We start from the raw sequence: 15,440 nt of genomic DNA, 5'->3' as shown, positions 1-15,440 counted from the left end.
CAACAAAAGGAGTGGGAGTGGGAGAGGGATAAGTAGGCTCTCTGCTGACCAGGGTGTAGGATTTGAGGCTTGATGCTGGAACCATAGGATCAGGACCTGAGCTGAAGACAGATGCTCAATGACTGAACTGCCCAGACACACCAAGAAACAGATTCTTTTTTTTTTTTTTTTTTAAAGATTTATTTATTTATTTATTTATTTATTTGACAGAGAGAGATCACAAGTAGGCAGAGAGAGAGAGAGGAGGAAGCAGGCTCCCTGCTGAGCAGAGAGCCCGATGCGGGACTCGATCCCAGGACTCTGAGATCATGACCTGAGCCGAAGGCAGCGGCTTAACCCACTGAGCCACCCAGGCGCCCCAAGAAACAGATTCTTAACTTGAGAAAACAACCTGATGGTTGCCAGAGCGAACGTGGGTTAGTGGATGCATTAAGTAAATGGTGGAGATTAAGGACTGCCCCTGTGATAGGCATAGAATGTTATATAGAATTGTATAATCACTGTTGTACACCTAAATCAAATATTACTTCAATATGTTAATGAAGCAAAATATAAGGAAGAATCTTAAACGTATTTTGTATTTTGCACATTTAAGAAATTTTTTGTTTTTTATTGCCTGACTTGTAGCTGTTGCCCAAAATATACCTTTGCACACAAATACAAATACGTATTGTTCTCCCTTCCTCATTTTTCCCAAATTCAGAAAGTTTTGGGGACTGTTCTTAATTTTTATGCCATTATATATTTTAGCTCTGTATGAATATGCTAATTAGAGTGATCTTACTATATTTCATGTCATGGTTTTCTCTGTAGTTAGTCTGCCTAAATTCAAAGTGCTTAGTATTTAATAGGCTGATTCTTCTACACTTCCCCTGATGGAACACCTAAATTATTGGTGTCCTGAATGGGAATCCCTGTGGGATGGCTGCTGGATGCTGAAGCTGACTCTGCCACTGTCTACTGAGAGGAACTAATGTCATTTTGTGTTTGGATTCATTCAGAATCTTACTGCAAGAATGCATCATTTCAATGGGCTACATTGTGAAGGATTTAAAATTTTAGGGGTGCCTGGGTGGCTCAGTGGGTTGGGCCTCTGCCTTTGGCTCAATTCATGATCTCAGGGTCCTGGGATTGAGCCCCGCATCAGGCTCTCTGCTCAGTGGGGAGCCCACTTTCCCTCCCCAACCCTGCCTGCCTCTCTGTCTACTTGTGATCTCTCTGTCAAATAAATGAATAAAATCTTTAAAAAAAGAATTTGAAATTTCAAAAGACAGTTTTATCTGTGCCCCAGACTTGCAATTTGTGCTTCTCCTGACTCTAAAGTGTGTTGTGGCTATGCAGTAACAGAAAAGAAAAGTACCTTTCTTTTAGTAGATTCATAACTGAATTCCTAGTGATTTTTTTTTTTTTTTTAAACAGGAAATCTATTGGCTGCAAGTTGGGAGATAAATCAGAAACACCTGTTCCCATTGCTAGCCAAAAAACAACTGCTGCTACCCAAACACCGAAGGAGAACTGCAAAGCCTCTCAGATTGTGTGACCTATTATAACCAGAAGATGCTTAGTCCTCACCAAATTGAGTTTATGGTGAAATTCAAGCCAAGTAACAATACATTTCCCTGGTGTCGTCACTTGCCATGTTATTTACCAAGAGAGGTCTGCCCAATCAGGTGCCTTGTTTCTCCCACTGCAAACTGAAAGCACCGTAATCAAGAGTTAGTTCACTTTTTCCTTCCGTGTGGTTTTTATTTTTTTTTTAAGATTTTATTTATTTATTTATTTGTCAGACAGAGATCACAAGTAGGCAGAGAGGCAGCCAGAGAGAGAGGGGAGCCAGTAGGCTCCCCACAGAGAGCTCCATGTGGGACTCGATCCTAGGGCCCTGGGATCATGACCTGAGCCAAAGGCAGAGGCTTTAACCCACTGAGCCACCCAGTTGCCCCTAGTGTTCTTAATGCTAACTTTTTGATATACACAGTCCTTGTACAGTAACTTTTTAATGTTTTTTTTTTCTTTTTGGTTTATGACAACTTAATTCTAGGATTTATTTTGTACTCTTAACATAGAACAATTGTTTTTTAAAAATTCGTATGAGATGGGGTACCTGGGAGGCTCAGTTGTTAATTGTCTGCCTTCAGCTCAGGTCATGATCGCAGGGTCCTGGGATCAAGCCTTGCATTGGGCTCCCTGCTCTGCGGGAAGACTGCTTCTTCCTCTCCCACTCCCTCTGCTTGTGTAACATCTCTCGCTTTCTCTCTCTCTGTCAAATAAATAAATAAAATCTTTAAAAAAAAAATTCTTACGAGAGAGAGAGTACACTTGTTACTGGTGGTGTTGGGGGAGGGGAGTGGCAAAGGGAGAGAATTTTCTGAAGTGACACCATAGGCTAGGTCTTTAGAACACTACTGCCCTATATCCCAGATAACCCCTACCTCCCCTACCACCCTTCTCTGCCTTCTTTCCAACCTGGCTGCAGTAGGCCATCAGCAGTTGTTACTTTGAATTAAAGTCCTGCAAGTATTGAAAATATTCCCTTGGTGGCATATCCAGAGGGGAAGGTGTGTGGCGTCTAAGATTCCCGTTGCTGATGAGGTCTGGTCCTGGTTTATCAGGGAAGGGAAACATTTCTCATTTAGGGCCTGTCTGTATGCTTTACCAGGTCTGTGTAGCCCAGGAGTAAGAAAATGCACAAGTAAAATGATGGATATAAGATCCAGAATAACGTGGAAGTTTGTCAGATTAAAGAAGTGGGGGGAGGGGATTGTTGATTCTTCCCCTTTAGAATGTGAAAAATATGGGAAGCCTGGGTGGATCAGTCAGTTAAGTCACTGCCTTCAGCTCAGATCAAGATCCCAAGGTCCTGGGATCGAGTCCCCCTTCGGGCTCCTTGCTCAGCAGGGAGTCTGCTTTTCTCTCCGCCTCTGCCTGCCACTCTGCCTGCTTATGTGGGCTCTCTCTCTCTCTGACCAATAAATAAAGAAAGTATTAAAAAGAATGTGAAAAAGATGTTCTATGTAGAATACACTAGAGGTTTGCCTGGGTGGCTCAGTCAGTTACGCACTGGACTGTTGATTGCAGTTCAGGTCATGATCTCCAGATCCTAGAATGAGACCCGCTTCTGGTTCCCTGCTCAGTGGGGAGTCTCTTTGAGATTCTCTCCCTCTACTTCTGGCCCTTCCCTTCTCCTTCTAAAATATAAATCTTTAAATAAAAATAGACATTTAAAACAATACAGTAGGTATTACAGCACATGGAAACTGTGGTGTCTAAATGTGGTATCTCTGAGAGTCAGATGGGGACCCCAAATGTGGGTCCATGATTGGGTGGAAGCCAGTCAAGTGGGCACTGAGAAGAATTCACCTGAGGCAGAACAAAGGTATTAGAAGTTTATTGAATACACTGCAAGAGAGCAGCAGGCAGGACAGCAGAGGAGAGGCTGTCTATAAGGAGACAGTGGTGGGGGCTGTGTTTGAAGGAGGAAGGTGAGGGTTCTGGGAGCTTATCCAGTTTTCCCTTTTATGGTCACTGTACCCCATCTTCAGTAGCCCGGTGGTTGATCAGGGCCCATGGTTACTTTGAGGTGGGTCCCCTGATGGGCCTGTCTGCATTCAGCCATAGGGGTGCTGGGGCCCTTTCTCCAGTCCTTTGATCAAGTCTGCTCACCTAAAAGCAGCCTCAACAGAAACTATAGGTGATTTAACTTCATTTATATCCACTGTATTTTCATAATTAGATTTCTATTCTAAATTAGTGTTCTCAGACCACAAGAAAACACGAGTGATAGCGTGTCCTTTGGTGTTCCTTGGGCACTGAGATCAATTTGTTGGCATACACCTAATGTTAACTGCTTTTACTGGCCTGTTGCTCTTTGCCAAATTCCTCCCCTATAGTGTTCATATTCCCCGTCTTACATTTGTACAGACCTTAGGTGTACTGAGTGATATGCAGAAACCATCACATTTAAGATGGAAACTTCGTTCTTCTGAGTTTCTTTTGCTTGGAGTCTTTCTTTCTTTCTTTTAACTCTACCCTTATATTTTATAAAAACGGCAAATACCATTAATTAACCCAGCTGTTGACTTGAATTACAAAAGTGGCATGCTTCAATAAAAATAAGAAACTTTCTACAAATCTCTGACCGTAATAAACTGCAATGTATAATGTATATAGGAGTCCTACAGAGCAACAAACTCATGTGAAACAATATTTTAATACCTTTAAAATCCAGATTTTTCTTAAATCATTCATGAAAAAGCATCTCAAGTCAGAATTAAGCCCTCAGTCAAGCATTAGGAAGGTATATTACAGCTATTTAATGTACAAAAAGCCCTCTTTCCCCAGTCACTTCCACATAATGTCTGTTTCCAGAATCATACAGACTTAAGCTTCTCTCCACCCCATGCCACCATTTCTTCAGACCCTGAAAACTGAATTTGTTGAACACCAGAAATATGACATTGTATAAACGTAACATTTTGTTGTTGACCCTCTGTAAGTTCTTCACTTAGTCCATCTGTAGCTCTGAGTCTTCCACCAACTCCTTTCTCTCCTTTCATAGCCTCTCTGAATTTCTGAGAGGATAATTTTAGAAGTTCAACAGAACCGTCACAACCTGAGGTCAGCATGGCAAAGAGAATTTCTTCTCCCTTGATTGTCCTCCGTTTCTCTTGATGGCATCTTCAATTTGCTTCAGATGTTACAAAGTTGATGAGCTCACTACTCATTCTTGAACACAGTCCTTGGCATTTTACAACCTTTCCCATTTGAGGTATGACATTTTTCATTATCCTTGCTACATTTGCAGTTGGAAGATAGATACCGCGTTCTCTGATACTGTGTTTTGAACCATTTGTGTCTTCATGATCATTCACGCTGTGCTCCGTGTCATCATGAGACTGAATCACATCGTGGCTTCCTCCCATGTAGTGTGCAGCTGTGCCTAGAAGAGAAGCATCTGTCGTAGCACTGTCGCCACTGGTTGTCATGAAATACTGTGAGAACCGTGTTGTCAGTGGTGTTCAGAAACACCTTTCTAAAAAGGGGTCTGATCTTTGCCCAACTTCAACCTTTGAGGCAAGGCCAGGGACCACAAGCCGCCAGATGACTGCATTCTTTATGTGTAAGCCAGACTGCGGGGAGACCAAATCCACTCCTTCCTCCTGGGCACCTCCGTTCCTACCCAGGCAGGTTCGCAGGCTGGCCCTAGCCCCACTGGCCCTCGACCCACCGCCCCCGTGGACTGACTGTCAGTCCTACCTGCATCCCCCTTCTCCTTGACCCAGGCCCCAGGCCAGCGCCCAATACCTGCCAGGCATCTACCCCTCCAGGGCACTGGGGCAAAGATGTCCACCTTGCCATGCCCCTGCTAGTTGTTGCGAGCCCCCCACTCCCACCCTGACTCTGTGCACCAGCCTTGCTAAGGGCCCAGGGTCGGGAATGGGGTCCAGGCCAGGGTCTCCCACCCAGCTCACTGCACAAAATGTAGCCGGCTGGGGTGCCATTGAGAGGAGGTCTGACGGTGCCCTCGGGAGCTCCCCCCTCAGCCTTGGGCCAGGAGCTCCTCTAAGCAAGAGGCAGCCTTACCTGCCTCCAGCAGCACAAAGCTGCCCGCAACCAGAGCAGCCTGCCCCCATTCTGGTCCCAGCCCAGGGCGGGGGTTGGGCAGGCAGAGGAGGAAGGCCATTGGCACTGGCCATGGCAGTATTGGGGACAGGCACAAGCTGTTTCTTTTGTTTGATTGTTTGTTTTCCTTTTTAAAGATTATATTTGTTGGGACGCCTTGGTGGCTCCACGGGTTAAGCATCTGCCTTTGGCTCAGGTCAGGATCCCACAGTCCTGGGATGGAGCCCTGCATCTGGCTCTCTGCATAGCGGGGAGTGTGCTTCTGCCTCTCCCTCTCCCTCTCCCCCTGCTTGTGTTCCCTCTCTTGCTGTCTCTCCCTCTGTCAATAATAATAACATAACTTTAAAAATAACTTTAATATGGTGACATCTATTATTTGATAAAGATAGCAAATGGGCAGTGGTGGAGGGTGACCACAGAGTCAGAACTGGGGCTCAATCCTAGAACCCTGGGATCACAATTTGACCTGAAGGCAGACAGTTAAATGAGCCACCCAGATGCACCTTTCTTGTATTCTCTGAGGAAAAGAAAAAAATCAAAGAAGTGCAGATAAAATTAAATTTCCTTTTACTTGCAGCCCATTGCTAAACTCTTGAGACAGGCACAGTGTGACATTCCTCAAGGAGTTCACAATGGTGGCAATGTTTTTTTGTTGGAGGCAAAAAGTAACCTTAGCTTGACAATAGCCATACGTCTAGGATCCTGTAAGTCCTCTTTAACACAGGATAATCCCTTTGAAAACTTTATCTCTACCCCTAAATATATGTTGGCAGTCATCCCCTAAGCATAGAGTCCACTGATTGATAGATATCTGAAGGGTCCATGACTAAGGTTTTACAAGATAGTCATATGTGACCTCATCATGATACCACTTTCAAGGTCCTGGAAACCTTGCTTCCAAATTCATTAGAGACTTCTGTTGTTCCCTCAACCCCTGCGCCCTGAGCATACATCATCAGTCACTGCTCACAAACCCAGTATAGCTCTTTCTACCCATAGGCCCTGTCCCCATATTTAATAATACCACTTTTTTGCACCAAAAACATCTCAATAACTATTTCATCATTCACTCCTGAACCCCAACATTTCACATCAAGAAACATCTCGAGAATTCTTTCTTGACCATTGGCTCCTGTCCCATATCCCTGTTTGCACTGAATAGAGAGAGCTCTCACCTTTGTGTAGTTGATATATTTGACTTCTGGGGGTGGAGGTTCTTAGGCAGTCAGCCCTCTGTCCCATTGGTTTTTCTTTTCTCCACACTAATGTCATGGACATACACTTCTTCCTTTTTTTTTTTTTTTTTTTTAAACAAGTTTTTTTTTTTTTTTTTTTAAGATTTATTTATTTGACAGAGAGAGAGAGATAGATATCACAAGTAGGCAGAGAAGCAGGCAAAGAGAGAGGGAGAAGCAGGCTCCCTGCTGAGCAGAGCCTGATGTGGGGTTCAATCCCACAACCCTGAGATCATGACTTGAGTGGAAGGCAGAGACTTAACCCATGAGCCACCCAGGCACCCCGGACATACATTTGTGTTTAGCTCTTTGTGTTCTCAGAAAAAGAGAAAAATCACATAATTAACATTTTTTAAAGATTTATTTATTTATTTTACAGACAGAGATCTCAAGTAGGCAGAGAGGCAGGGAGAGAGAAAGAAGCAGGATCCCTGCTGAGCAGAGAGCCGGATGTGAGGCACTATCCCAGGACCTTGAGATCATGACCTGAGCCAAAAGCAGAGACTCAACCCACTGAGCCACCCAAGTATCCCCATAATTAACTTTGAGGGTCTTAAAATCCTGAAATCTAATAGATCACAAATGATCATTGAAACAAAACTTTTCAATGAAATACCATGTTGCAGAATTGTGGATTAAAATGGCCAAGAAAGGGGCACCTGGGTGGCTCAGTGAGTTAAAGCCTCTGCCTTCAGCTCAGGTCATGGTCCCAGGGTCCTGGGATTGAGCCCCACATCTGGCTCTCTGCTCAGCATGAAGCCTGCTTCTCCCTCTCTCACTCCCCCTACTTGTGCTCCCTCTCTTGCTCTGTCTAATAAATAAATAAAATCTTTTTTTTACAAAGTGTGGATGTGTGCATGAAAAGTAAATAGGTAGATCAATTGGGTGCCTGGATGGGTCAGTTAAATAAATGCCTTCAGCCCAGGCCCTGATCCTGGAGTCCCAGAACTGAGTCCTCAATAGGACTCCCTGCTTTTGGGGGCAACTTCTTCCTCTGACCCTGCCCCTCTTGTGCTGTCTCTCTCATTCTCTCTCAAACAAGCAAACAAACAAACAAACAAACAAAAAGTGGATCAATTTTATTTAGACGCCTTCTTGTTTCTCTCATTCTTCTCCGGTTTGATACCTGCTGTGAACACTGCTTTAAGGTCCTCTCTGTATATTGACCTGCATGTCATTTTAGATAGACTCTATAAAGGTTAGACAACCTGGGTGAAAACCCGATCCCTTCCATGTTACTGGATGTCTGACAAAATATTACCCAAAAAATAGAAGAAGAATGTGTGTGTTCTGAGATTTTCATACATTAATTTATTAATTTATGAATTACTGTTAGATGGTCTAAGGTAACTAGGAAATGGTGAGAAAGGATTGTTGTTGGCTTTCTTGCTCTTCCAGTAAAATCTATAATGGCTATAAAACCCATTCAGGGGGGCGCCTGGGTGGCTCAGTGGGTTAAGCCGCTGCCTTCAGCTCGGGTCATGATCTCAGGGTCCTGGGATCAAGTCCCGCATCGGGCTCTCTGCTCCCCGGGGAGCCTGCTTCCCTCTCTCTCTCTGCCTGCTTATCCATCTACTTGTGATTTCTCTCTGTCAAATAAATACATAAAATCTTAAAAAAAAAAAAACAAAACATTCAGGGAGCACCTCGGTGGCTCAGGCGGTTAAGCATCTGCCTCCAGCTTGGGTCATGGTCCCAGGATCCTGGGCTGGAGCCTTGCAATGGGCTCCCTGCTCAGGGGGGGAGTCTGCTTATCTCTCTCCCTCTGTAACCCCTGTCTTCCTCAAGTCATCTCTTGTCTTCTCTCTCTCAAACAAAAAAAGATTAAGAAAATAATTAAAAGCACTTTTTTGCCTGTTCCAAGTCCTCCAAGACTTCTTGCCTTAGAGTTCTACCCCTTTCTTCTTCAAAACTTTATCCCTTTGCCCATAAGGTACTGCCTTGTTAGAAAGGTAGACTCTAGGCACCTTCATGGCTCAGTCAGTTGAACGACTGCCTTAGAATCATGTCATTATCCTGGAAACCCAGTATCAAGTCCACATTGAGCTCACGGCTCCACAGGGAGTCATGTTCTCCCGCTGACATTCTCCCTTCTCATACTCTCTCACTTTCTCTCTCAAATAAATAAATAAAATCTTAAAAAAAATAAAAAAGAAAAGAAAAGAAACACAGACTCTGATCCCACTCCTGAACAGAATGTGCATTTTCACAACAACTCCAATGCACAGTTTTGAAGTTTAACCCACTAAGAGATTCCACCTAAGAAACAGACACAATTTTCGGTATGATGTAAACACAGTGGTTAAAAAAAAAAAAAAAAAATGTGTATGCCTGTGTTGATGCCTTCATTTGACAAGTTATCTTGGAGAAACAGAGTGTTAATAATGGTTTTGTGGATCTTATGCCATCCTCTTACCTCGAGGTTAGAGAATCCATTAGAGCATATTACTGTGTTAAAAATTATCTTCCTGTGTAAAGTAGAAAATTCACCTAAGCCAGAACTAGTTGTCCTGTTTTAATTGAACTAACATGAGTTCACTGATTGGTGAGTCACAGAAAGTGTACTTGGTAGGGGTTGTCACATAAAAAAACACCCTGCAATTTGCATCAAATAAGAAGATTAATAGGAAATAACTTCCAAAGTAGAGATTTACAGAGCAAGGGAGAATGATTTCTTTTTATTTGGGGTTAGGGTAGATATTTACAAAGTGGATCCTTGTCATCTTCCGTAGAGGTGGCCACAAGGGGGCACAAGTGCCTCAAGAAAACACTTCTCTACATGCTTTGCATTTTACCTAAATGAGTTTGTGTAAACTATAGTGAGATAAATGGAACTAACTCCATCCATCTTTCATCTTAGGTACATTATGAACTCTACCAATGGCCACTTGGTGACTGTGGCATTTATTGCAGGGACAGCTCACATTCAGGGATGTGGGATGTGGCCTTAGAATTTTCTCAGAAGGAGTGGGGATGCCTGACCCACACTCAGCAGCAACTGTACAGGGATGTGATGTTGGAGAAGTACAGACACTCCATCTTCTTGGGTGAGGAAGACTCCTTCGAGATTTCCCAAACCCCACTCAGGGTGTTTTTTTTGTTTTGTTTTGTTTTATTTTAAGATTTTATTTATTTATTTGACAGAGAGAGATCACAAGTAGGCAGATAGGCAGGCAGAGAGAGAGAGAGAGAGAGGAGAAAGCAGGCTCCCTGCCAAGCAGAGAGCCTGATGCGGGACTCAATCACAGGACCCTGAGATCATGACCTGAGCCGAAGGCAGAGGCTTAACCCACCGAGCCACCCAGGTGCCCCCAACTCAAGGTTTTGTTCCTTCCTGTGAAGACTGACTCTTTGGAGATTCCTCTTTGAACACTGGATTTCAGATCGGGGCAGAAAGGGAAATAAATACAGGTTTGTACATGTAGAGAAGCAACTTCATAATGTGTCCTTTTCAGATTTACCTTCCCTTCCTCAAGGGAACATCATCACTTCTGTAGATGAGTGTCAGTTCTAAATACTGAGGGGCATAAAATGGGTACTTCTCACATCTTCTACTTCAATTTCTACTCTTTATTATTGTATTTCATATTTGGAAGTGGAGGTCAGGATGTGAACTTTGGAAATCCCTCCTTCATGTTGTAAATGGGCTTTTTTTCAGCAGCATTTGGGAAAACATGTTCTTGATTTTGCAGTGTCCTCTCTTCTCTCCTGAGCACAGTCATAATGGAAAGTTAGAATCTCCTGCAGTACTCCTTTCCTTTCTTTCTTTAAGGAAGAGAGAAAGCACAAGGGGATGGGGAGGGTCAGAGGGAGAAGCAAGACACCAGGATCCTGACCTGAGCCAAAGGCAGTGGCTTAACCAACTGAGACACCCAGGCACCACACCTTTCCTTTTTTTTTGTAATAAATAGGTCTCATTGTGTCAGAGCCAGACTTGGTCTCCTTTTTGGAACCAAAGAGAGAACCTAGGGATGTGATGAGAAAGGATACTGTATCATCCATCCAGGTGGGTGGGAATGAATGAGGCGGGTGACAGAGGGGAGGTCCAAATGCAAAGGAAGATGATAGACCTTAAACTATGGTTCGAGTAGCTGTCTGAATAGAAATTAGTTTAGTAGTGTGGGGTTATTTCTCTCTTCCTTACGGAGGGGCAGATGCCATCCAACATTCTTGGTCTCTCATTCTCTAGGGATTCTCTTTCAGCGCCAGTCATGGTCCATCACATTCACAAGGAGGGCCTCCATAATCTGAGAGTTTTTCCATTGCTTCGAGGGCCTGCAGAAATCTCCCTATTTCTGAGGAACTCTATGTTTAGCCCTTTGCAAGTTGTGTTTTTCCTCCTCTGAGAAATGTGTCGGGTCATGGTTGACATATTGGAGTTTAGTGCAGAAATCGGGGAACAGTGGAGACAGATACCACATGCATAAACCAGAAATGGTTTTTGCTTTCCAATGTTATGGAGGCTATAATCTGAACTCTACAAAACTGAGACTCAGTAATTTTGTCAGATAACAGAGCACCTCCCTGAAATGAGAAAATCTAATGCTTCCTTTCCCTTCAGAAGTATTTTTTGGGGGCTCCTGGGTGGCTCAGTGGTTGGGCGTCTGCCTTTGGCTCAGGTCATGATCCCAGAGTCCTGGGATCAAGCCCCGCATCAGGCTCCCTGCTCCTCCATGGGAAACTTGCTTCTCCCTCTCCCACTACCCCTGCTTGTGTTCCCTCTCTCACTATCTCTCTCTCTGCCAAATAAATAAATAAGGTCTTTTTTTTTAAAAAAAGTTATTTTGTAATATTAACTAATATAGAAATTTCCACTCTGTTCCATTCCTCAGTGTTGAAATAACATAGAATTCCTACCTAAATGAATGCCATAGGGGAGTCAGAACATTTGGATCTCAGATTTTGTAGCTTTTAATAAAGTCTCAGTTGCTACCTTATTAAAAATTGCATCAGTTCATAATTCTGTCTTGTATGAAGCTCCTGTGACTTTTTCCTATGTGTTTTCATTTTCTAAATAGTTGTATATAAGCATCCTCATTTTTTTTTATCAAAAGTTCTCATAGTACGTAGGCATGTGCTTTATAAGAAGCGAGGTAATGAGTAAAATCCCCATATTTAAGGAATAACTTTTGTTCATAAATTTTTTACTTCACTAAAAATTAAACATGTACTTTTCATCTACTTTCCTCAGAATGTATCTGAATTTCCTCCAAAATATTTATGTTTTATGAAGTTGTCAGGATATTTTACACATTAGTGGTGTTTATTTAGAAATGAACAGATTAAGGTGTCTGGGTGACTTAGTTAAGTGAGCATCTGCCTTCACCTCCTGGCATGATCTAAGGTTTCTGGTATTGAGCCCCAGGTCTGATTCCTCCTGCTTAGTGGGGAGCCTGCTTCCCACTCCCTCTGTACCCCTCGCCCCCCTGCAGCTCATGGGCTCTGTCAAAAAAGTAAAGTATTTTTAAAAATAGAAATAAAAGGATTTTAATTTGCTTGGTTCCAAGGAATGAGGAGTTATGTCTTACATTCAGATAAAAGAAGGAATATATTAATAACATGATACATTTTTTTCAAGTCTTTTAAGCACTTATTTGTAAAATTATCATTAGGCTTTTTTGTGTGTGTGAATTTTAATTAATTAATTTGTCAGTGAAGGCCTGTCAGTAATTCAATGCTTGTTTTTCTTGCATACACAGCTTAAAATTATATTTATTTAGTAGTTTTCTTACTAAATAATTCATGTTTTTAATGTAGAAATTTGGGTTCAATTTGGGCTTACTCTGGCTTTGCAATTCCATAATCATGCACTTCCTTTTGTCTGGGACTCTCCACAACTTTAGTTACTTCTTGTTTCCTTATTAACTGTGTATCTTTTTTTTTTTTTTTTTTTAAGATTTTATTTATTTATTTGACAGAGAGAGATCACAAGCAGGCAGAGAGGCAGGCAGAGAGAGAGAGAGAGAGGAGGAAGCAGGCTCCCCGCCGAGCAGAGAGCCCGATGCGGGACTCGATCCCACGACTCTGAGATCATGACCTGAGCCAAAGGCAGCGGCTTAACCCACTGAGCCACCCAGGCACCCTTAACTGTGTATCTTGATATAGGATAACAATTTCTAAGTCTACATTTGAAGGCAATGTGCATTTACTCAAATATGAATCCACTTTGTGCTTTTTGCCAAGAATATTATGTATCTGTCTATGTCAATATCATCCATATGTACTTTGTGACTCATCTTGTGTATTTCTTTCACTGGTTAGTGGTCCGTGTATACTGCATCATGCCTACATGAGTTGTCATAATAGAAATAATTTCATCATCTGTTTACTGGTGGATTTTTATTCTCCTTTCATGAGAGACACTTTTGAAAAGTAATTTTGAAACACTTCCTGGGGCACCTGGCTGCCTCAGTGGGTTAAAGCCTCTGCCTTCAGCTTAGGTCATGATCCCAGGGTCCTGGGATTGAGCCCAGCATGTGGCTTTCTGCTCCACAGGGAGCCTGCTTCCCTTCCTCTCTCTGCCTGCCTCTCTGCCTACTTGTGATCTCTGTCAAATAAATAAAAACTTTAAAAAAATAACTAAACTGATAGTCTCAACTGCATCCAAAATTATTCTGCTTATCTCCATTCCTGCACACACCTTGTTTCATATCATGAATCCTATCTTTTATGTTGTGTGCTTTATTACCTATATTTATTATGTCTTGTGCTTTGATTTTAAAAATATTTTGAGGTAGAAATGAAAGCAACCTGTGCTACCTTATTACAACACTGTGGGTTTCTATAATTTTGGAAATATTTATATTTAGTTGAGAGCTTTATGTCATCTTGTGGTTTTAGTTTCTGTTTAGAATCCTTTTATTTCAACTTTAGTATTTCTTGTAGGACAGGACTACTCAGGACTACTGGTAAACATACAGGGGTTTCTATGTGGGAAAGTCTTTATTTCTACCTTCATGGAAAATAATTTTTTCCCAATACAGTAATCTTGGTGGATATTTTGATCTTTCAGTGCTTGAATACACTGTCCCATACAGTTCTTTCTACCAGGTCTACTGAGAATCCTACTACTTATAGGAGCTCTCTTGTATAAGAAGAATTGCTTTTTTCATATTGTCTCAAAGTTTTCTTTTCACTTTTGATTTTTTTCATAGGCTAATTACAAGGTGTCCCTGTGTTGACATTTATCCCACTTTGAATTTCCTGGGCTTGCTGAATTTGTTCTTTCCACATACATGAGAAGCACAAGCCCTTAGAACTTCATGTAAGCCCTCTGCCCCCTTTCACTCTCCTTTCCTTTTGGGGGCCCTTAATGTAGCCATGGGACCACTTTCTGGTGTCCTGTGAGTGCCTAGACTATCCTATTCCACATTTTTCTTTGGTCCTCTCAGCAGGTAATTTAAAACAAGGGGTCTTTGCAAAACAAAAAACAGAACAAAACAATAGATCTTGAAGTTGAATCTTTCTTCCACTTGCTCAAGTCTGTGGGTGAGCCGCTGGTGTGTTTTTCACTTCAGGAATTTTACTCTTCCAATCCCAGTTTCTGGTTGGTTGGTTGTTATAGTTTCTGTGTCTTTGGATTTACATTTTGGTCCTGCATAGTTTTCCTGATAAGATTTACTTACCCATCTATTTTTCTTCTTTCTCCATGAGCAGCTTTACCATGGTTATTTGAATTCTTTTTCAGGCAATAAATAGTTATTAATTAATTTATTTTTTTTTAAGATTTTATTTGACAGACACAGAGATTGGGAACACAAACAGGAAGTGGGAGACGGAGAAGCAGGCTTCCCACTGAGCAGGGAGCCTGATGTGGGACTCGATCCTAGGACCCTGGAATCATGACCTGAGCTGAAGGCAGATGCTTAATGACTGAGTCACCCAGGTGCCCCACTCTTTTTAAAGATTTTATTTATTTGACAGAGATAGTGAGAAAGGGAACACAAGCAGAGGGAAAGGAAGAGAAGCAGTTATTAATTAAGAGCCAGTATTGGACATTTGTTTTATTTACCTGGTTAGAACACATTTTTCTGGTACTTTGAATGCCTTATTATTTCTGTTGACATTTAGGAATTTTAAAAAAGCAGCCTCTGGGCCCAGGATTATGGACTTGCTTTGTACAGATGAACACAAATAATAGCAGTTTGGGGACTGCTCTTACATGTTCTAGGCATTTGTCATGTCTGAAAATGTGTGATTTCCCAGTTTTCAAAATGTAGTTACCTTTTCAGAGTCTGTGATATCTTCCTCTCTTGCTTCATCTCCGTGGTCTCTCCATTGGTTGAACAAATGCTCACCTTTTAGCCGGGCATCTAGATGCACAGTGAGAGCCCGATGCAGGACTCAATCCCAGGACCCTGAGATCATGACCTGGGCCAAAGGCAGAGGATTAACCCACTGAGCCACCCAGGCGCCCTTGGTGAGAGTTTTGCATCCATGTTCATCAGGGATATTGATTTGTAATTCTCTTTTTCAGTGGGGTCTTTTTCTGGTTTTGGATCAGGGTAATGTCCTAGAATGAGTTCTTAAGTTTTCCTTCCACATATACTTTTTAGAATAGTTTCAAAAGAATGGGTATTAATT

General features: G+C 42.2%; 1 pseudogene; it reads right to left on the bottom strand.

Moving 5' to 3' along the window:
- Window positions 1-4,370: 4,370 nt before the first annotated feature.
- LOC131817682 (nuclear transcription factor Y subunit beta-like) lies at window positions 4,371-4,985 on the bottom strand (annotated as a pseudogene).
- Between the last annotated feature and the right edge of the window lie 10,455 nt (window positions 4,986-15,440).

Source organism: Mustela lutreola, chromosome 16, assembly GCF_030435805.1.
Source record: "Mustela lutreola isolate mMusLut2 chromosome 16, mMusLut2.pri, whole genome shotgun sequence".
In the NCBI taxonomy this organism is placed as follows: Eukaryota; Metazoa; Chordata; class Mammalia; order Carnivora; family Mustelidae; genus Mustela; species Mustela lutreola.
This window is presented reverse-complemented; position numbering and strand designations above follow the sequence as displayed.